The sequence below is a fragment of the Falco biarmicus genome, chromosome 9 (genome assembly GCF_023638135.1).
Source record: "Falco biarmicus isolate bFalBia1 chromosome 9, bFalBia1.pri, whole genome shotgun sequence".
In the NCBI taxonomy this organism is placed as follows: domain Eukaryota; kingdom Metazoa; phylum Chordata; class Aves; order Falconiformes; family Falconidae; genus Falco; species Falco biarmicus.
Genome location: NC_079296.1, coordinates 45,264,332 through 45,271,489, shown reverse-complemented (window position 1 = coordinate 45,271,489; position 7,158 = coordinate 45,264,332). Strand labels below are relative to the sequence as shown.

General features: G+C 46.8%; 1 protein-coding gene across 1 annotated transcript in view; it reads left to right on the top strand.

The window, feature by feature from the left end:
• The first annotated feature begins 200 nt into the window (after positions 1 to 200).
• Positions 201 to 7,158, top strand: part of TSPAN14 (tetraspanin 14) — a 41,679-nt gene continuing 34,721 nt past the window's right edge. Inside the window, exon 1 of the mRNA XM_056351576.1 lies at positions 201 to 763. The gene's annotated coding sequence lies outside the window, so the exon portion shown is untranslated. The remainder of the gene's footprint in view (positions 764 to 7,158) is intronic.

Below are 7,158 nucleotides of genomic sequence, written 5' to 3'. Positions count from 1 at the left end.
TTTCAAAATACCCTTCAGGGTCGGGTCGATTTATTTTATTCCTTCGCCTTCTAGCTTCCCAGGTAGAGGCCGGCCGCTCACCCCGCCGCGCGCGCGCGCCTGGCCGTTTCCCGCCGAAGCCCCGCGGCAGCAGGAAGCGGCGCTGAGGGGCCGAGGGGAGCGCGGATGTGGCCGGCCCGGCCCGGAGGCGGAGCTGCTGGCGGAGCCTCTTCCGCAGGGCGGGGGGCGCAGCCATCTCCACCAGAAAACGAGCCTCAATAAAAAAGCCGAGAGCCTTCCTGAGCGGCCGCGGGCTTCCTCCAACTGAGCCGCCGGAGGGGGCTGCGGGGGTCGCCCGCCGGGAAGGGGCGGTGGGAACGTGAGGCGCTCGCAGCCTCCGCCCGGCCTTCGGGGGCCGCCGGCACTCCATCGCCAGCTCGGGGGACGCCCGCGGGGATCACGGCAGGCGGAGCGGCCCACGGGAGCCCAGCGGTCCGGAGACAGCGCTGGGCCTCTGGCGCTCCCCTTTGTGTGGAGCGGAGCTACGCGCGGGCGTGGCTGCAGGACGTGCGTCCGCTCGCACGGCAGCGGCGGGGCGGCGCGGCTCGGCGGAGAGGCACCCCCGGCGCTGGTGGCCGGCCGCGCTCAGGCGGGGAAGGTCCGGGAACGCCGCCGCGCCGTGTCCATGGACTAGCTGAGGCAGCGGAGAGATCCCCCATTACGCCGACGGCCGCCTCGCCCTCCGCCCAACTTGGCGAAACTTAGCGAGCAGGCTGCTGCCCCGGTGAGTCCCTGCCCGCCCCGCCGCCGGCCCGGGCATCCCCCTCAGCCGTCTGCCCCGGGGGTCGCGCCGCGTCCCCGCCGTACGGAATGCCCTTTCCTCCCCACGCTGTCTTTAAGCACCGGCATTTTGACACACAGCCCAGCCCACCCCCCGCGCCCCGGAGCACGGCTGTCCCCTGCGATATCCCCCGGGAGCCGGCAGCCGTGGGAGCGGGCGGGCAGCAGCCTTCAGGCTTCCCAAGTTTCCGAAACGGCGGGGCTATGGCGAGCCTCTGCCATTGTCCTTGTCCATTAAAGGAAGCCGGGCGAGGCTTCCTCTGGGAGTTCAGGCGAAGTTGTTGTTTCGTTGTGAGGTGCGACGAGGGAGAAAAATATTTAGCAAACAAACAAACAAAAAAAGGCCTTTCGGGGTGCTGGAGCCGCCGGGCAGTGTGTGCCTGCTCCTTACCCTGCCACAGCACCGGCTGCTGCCGGCCCCAGCCCTCCGTCCGGGCTGCTGTGAGCAGGAGCAGCCACTCTGTGTGTGCGAGGGCTGAGATCTGTAACTTTTTGGGTTTTAAATTTTATTTTAACTTTAATTGCTTGTAGACTGTGTTAGTAAGGGACCTCTCGGACACCCCTCCAGCTTCCCGCCGAAGGAGGCCCGGCCGTTGGGCGGGTGTCACCTGAGGTGATGCCGGGCCTGCTTTGGCTCCTGTGGGGTCCGGGCATGGGTGTCTGGAAAACTTACGCATCACCGGTTCCGGTTTGGTCATTTACCTGCTGCCTGGTTGCCTCTGTAGTTCCAGGTGAATGTTTAATTTCTGGTCTGTGACCACTACAGAGTGCTGCTGAGGAGTTGCTGCATACAGACCCTGCCAGGGGGGTGCAAGTCAAATGCGTTATGTACGGTTAATGTGGGGAAAGTTTGTTGGGTTTTTTCCCCCCCCCTTGTAAACTTTTTTGTTAAAGAAAGGGATGGCCCTTGTGCCTTTCTAGAGAGATACTTTAAGCAAAGCTGGAAAAGGCTTAGTGTTATGGAGACCTGCCTAAGTTCAATACTGGCTTTTCTTGTGTAGAATAAACTGCAATTTTACACTTTCAGCGTATCTGCATGAGGCTGTTAAGTGTCCATCTGACTTAACCTCACATCGATGTAGACTTAATGGTTTCATATTGACCACTTTCCTAATAATAAAAAAAAGCTGTAAAAAATAAGTTGCTTACTGTGTTGGATTTCTCTTCCATAATAGCTCTTCAAAGGCACAACAAGATTTTTCCAGCACTGCACTTTTATTTATTTATTTCTAAATAGGGACATAAAGCTTGTGACCTAGAGCTTTAGTTAAAATGGAAGGAAACCAGCTCCTAGAGAACGGAAATACTGGGTATATCTTGTTCATAAATGTTCAGTGGCTTGATGATCTCCTTTCTGGCAGCGAGTTAGGCATGGGTACTCACATGTTTTTAGGACTTTCTGAGCCACTTTATACTTAGAATAAATGTGTGAAACTTTAAATGCTTCTGTGTGGATGGTTGAGATGCAACCCCTGTCTGCTTGACTGAGGAATTGTGTGGGGACAGAAAGGGTCAGGTGGGAATTTCAAGTCTAGTCATTGGTGTGAAGTAGGAATGAGCTGTAGGAGGAACTGCTTTGCGGCTTTTGTTTTTTGGTTGGCCTGGTTTATTTTTTTTAAACAAATCCAGAACATCTGTGTTGGTGGAATGGTGTTCTTTATCCTCTAGCTAATGACCCTGGAAGAAAGGTAATTTCTGGGGGTGTGATGTATGTCCTTTTAGCTCTGTTCTTGTGGAGTGGGGAGGGAAGAATGAAGTAATAATGCCTGTCCGTAGAAGATTTTTGTGTTCAAAATTACAACACCACAGAAAGAGCAGGTTTTAGAAATAGCTTCCCAAAAGCTTGGAAATGTGCTTATAATAGTCTTGAAAAACAATATGCAAAGTAAGTTACGTGGTTGGCATCTTTATTTTTTTTTCGGCTTGCTCATAGATGGACTTGATAAGTGAGGTCTATGACTAAATCAGTCATTGAAAGTCACTCTTCTTTATCTGGTGTGTGCTATGTGTGATTTTTTAGTGTAAGTTGGTCCAGTTAGCTTCCTTTGTATCCTTATCTCCAATACCTAGCTAAGACCAAATCAGAAGAAACCTCACTTGAGTCTTATTCTTGTCTCTGGGTAGGCTTTGACATTTAGTGCATTGTAGAATAATTAGTCATACACTGTTCTCCTGCTTAAAGCCTCTTTCCCCTCATCCCTGCCCCCTTGCAAGGGGCGGGACAGGGGGTGGCAGAAAAAAAAAAGGAAAAATACTATCTTTTGTTAGGAGCAGCATCTGTGTGAGAGCTTTCATATAGGTAATATACCTGACGGGACTGAAATGGGGGGGGTATGTTCTGAGCTACCTTTTACTAGCTTTAGGCCTTGTAATACTTAATGAAAGGATCATAAAAAGCCCTTGCTCTGAGCCCTACAATGCTATCTAATTTGGACACTGTCTTTGGTATTGAAGATGTTACTTTTTTCCTCTTAGATGTAGTGAGAAAATTATTGAATTGGTGTGTTTTGAATTTCGTCATGTTTGGATACAAATGTGTAGGTAATCTGGATGAAGAAGCTTAAATTGTAGGCTAACTTCTAATGAGTAATTGAGGAATATTCCTTTTGATCTCTCATAGATTGTTTCATCTTGAGGATGACCTGATTTTCTTAGAGGGTAGTTATGTTTAGTTTATGAAGCTTTGGTGTGTGGCTAACAGTTCGCCATTACCTGGATGTTTGGGGAGGAAAAAAAAGGGGGGTGGAGGGGGTGAATTTTTCTGCTGACAAACTCCTACAATTAATTCTTACAGCTTTCCATCAAGTTACCCGTGGTATATTAGGTGTGGCACAGTTTGAGCACTGCTGAGTGTGAATAAATTAAACTCTTGTTCTAATCTCACTGTATTAGGTTAGAAATCTCATTGAGGTGTGTGGTGGTGGTGGTGAGCAGGGTTCACAGAGCGATTGTCAAAGCTGTTCCTACAGATCTTCCCTTTTTGTCATTTTCTGCTTGTACCAAAAAAAAATTCCACTTGGGTGGGTTATGGTAAAATATGTGGGTTTCAGACACCAGACAAAGGAGACATTTATGCCTCACTCGCATGTGAATCGAGAATGTTTTTACTTGTGGGCTTTTTGTGCCATGCTGCTTCATGCTGTGGCTTCCTGGGTCAAAACTTCCTGTTTCTGAAGGAAAGAATGGACTTTGGTATTTTGGCATCTGTGGTGCATTTCCAAGGTGTACGGGCTGCAATTCACAAAATCCATGAACATGCTATGGTTCTTATGTTGCTTTGAGCTTAAGTATCATGGATAAATTAAATAAAAGGGATAAAAATTGTTTTTACTTCAGAGTAAATGTTGCAGACATAAGGGGGAGTTAAGAAACGGTCCTTTCCCGGGTGGGTTCTGATCATACATCCACAGGACAGTTGAGTCTGTCCCCTGGTATTGCATGTCCTAAATTCTGTAGCTCTTCTGGAACTGACACAGCCTTCCAGCCCCTACCACACTTTGGGCAAGAGCAGGATCCTTCTCCTTGGCCCTTTGGCTCATGCTCAGCCAAAAGCATCTGGTAAAGGAAACATTAAGAACAATGTTGGAGATGATCAGAGTAAGCTAATCAAAATTAGATATGTGTGGGTTTTCAAGTTTAATAGCTTGGGTCGCCCCAGAAAGGCTGAGATCTGATTTTTAATGTAGCAATGAAAAAAAAAAAAAGAGCGGGTGAGGTAGGGGAGCGGGCTGAAGCATCTAGGTTCAGATGGGTCCATCCACAACTTAATTACTGATAGTTGAACATCTTGTATTTGATTTTTTTGCATTGTAAACCAGTCTCTCTTTATTCTGGATGACTGAACAAAACCTGTTTTCAGTATGGTCAGTGAGCTGAAAAATCATTGTTGGGTAAATACTTCTATTTTAGGCATGTCACAGGTGAGGATTATGGTAAAGGATTTAACCTGCAGCAAATGGTGATCCTCAAATATTGACACAGGGTAAAGGATTGCAGTGTTTGCAGCTGAAACCACTGACTTGAATGGCCAGGCTTTAGATGATCTTCATTACCAATGTGACATAAATCTTGGAATTGAAGCCCTTTGAGAGAGGTGAAGTATCGTTCTACTTGATTATTCACGCTTGAATTCTGTTGTCACTTAAGCAGAAAAATTTTAGCAAATGAACATAAAATGTGCTGACCACAAGAGGAACTGTATCCAAACCCAAGGCTCTTAGCAGGATTTAAAAGTTTATGTATTTTGAACCTTTCTGCTTCAAAGTGTTCCTCAGCCCCCCTTTGGAATGGGGGGACCAGCACTTGTTTTGCTTCAATGTTTCCTGTCTGTCATCTTTTTGGGGGAGCAAAATAAGTGTTTTATCCCTTTCTTTGTATCATGTATGAGCTGTACTATGTGTAGATGGATTAATTTTTGTTCTTAGCCAGAGTGCCTGCTTACATGTATTTCTTAGAGCTCTTTCTGTGCCCTTGTCTTTAGAAGTCTGTGCAAAAGCTGAACATTTTAGAGGTGTCTTCACCCTCAATCTGAACCTGAATGTGAAAGGCAAGGGTGTAATAAATGTAGGGCTTTGCTTCCTCTTGATCTTTGCAGTAAGCATTGTTGAATGTTTTTCAGAGTTCTGGTATTACAGAGGAGCTTTTCTGCTGGTCTGGAGAGCAGGCATTTATTACAAATTGATAAAGGTCTTCCATGTGAAGACCTGTGCTGAAGCACCCTGATGCAGTTAGGGCTCTTCCTTTGGCAGTAGGAGGCTCAGGCACTCACTGCGCTTCTGTGTGTACTTTTGGCTTTTTTATCCTGTTTCAGACAGGTTGCTAGCGTACAAAACCAAATTTGTTCATGTGGCCCAACAGTCCTTTCCAGAAATCATTTTTCCTGTTTTAAAAGTTTTTGATTCCTGCTCCAAAACTAAATAATTGATACTTGAGTGCTTGAGTGTCTCTGGAAAGGTGTTTTCTCTAAATAATTGATGGACTTGGAGGTAAAAAGACAGCTTCCAGTTGCTGCAGTTGCAGCTACAGGAAGCAGAATGAAGCACAATATTCAAAGGCAGCTGAATGCTGTGAATTTTAATATTTCAAAAAGAGTGTGATTTGTTCCGCTTGGTGAGAGCTGTCTACTTTTGTTTTAGGGTATAAAATCAGTGCTGAAACATGTGCACTGACATCTAGAAACTCCTGGTATAGAAAACAAAGGGAATAGCCTCAAGTAACTTGCACCTGAAGGAAGACACCTGAGATGGTGGACTTTGGTCTCTATGTGACAGCAGCCTTCTGACTGTCGGGACATGGGGCCGATTCTCTTGATGCACGTTTCTTTCCCTTCAACAATTTGTTATTAAACAGTGCTCAGGGAAGTACTTAATGTTGTGTGGAGTATGAATGCGGTGGTATAGCTATAAATAATAAAGGGTACAAAATGACAAAGCTTTCTACCCTGCCCTGAGTATTAAGTTACTTCAGTTTGTCTGCATGGCAAGCCTGTGGAGGAGGAAGGTTAATCTAAAAAGTTGTTTGACTTGAAACTAATGGATAGGCAATTAGTGAGATGACTCTCAGAAGACAATGAGGTGGCTTTCTTTGCAAAGTGTACAGTGTGCTGAGGTTGCAGAGGGGTTTTTGACAAAGTGATCATAGCAGTGGTCTGCTGTAAAGCAGAAGGGAGTTTGAAAGACTGTCTAGCTTGGGCAAGTGAGAAGGGAAGGTGGTGTTCAGCTCCCATCTTTTTTTTCTGAGCTGTGCTGCTTGTGTAACCAGTCATGCTGTCAGCCTGTTAAGATGGCAGTTTCCTGTGTTCTCACTTTTTTTTTTTTTTTTCCCTCTGGAGGTATTTGGGGTTTTTTCCTTTAATAAAAGCTGCAGATTAGGAAGTGTTTGTGTCTAACCTCTGCACCTTCCAATTCTGCTGTTGTTTGCTATTAGGTATTGCAGAGACTTGATGTCTGCATTGGAAGGTGCTCCAACAGTGTCACTTCGCAGCTTTTGCTGCCTCAGTCTCTTAATGGCACCCTGTTGTTCTTGGCATAATCCTGAGAGGTGGAAAGCCTGTTTTTCCTCCTTCCCCTGGGGCGGATGTAGAGTCTTCCAGTGAGACAGTCAAGGGTTTCTCATGACCTGCCTGAGCACTGGCTCTTGGGGGAAGGGCTGAAGCTGTTCAAGCACAGGCTTGGCCTGGAGCAGCTTTGGTCTTTGTCTTTTTTTAAATTCTTTTTCCTGGTGTTGTGGTGGGGTGTGCAGGTTGCTTTGCAAACCTACCTGCTGTGTCTCCTGAAGCATTACCTTATTTCTGTGTCTTTGGGCTGAGACATCTAGTTTGCTGAAGAGTTGGCAGTGGTT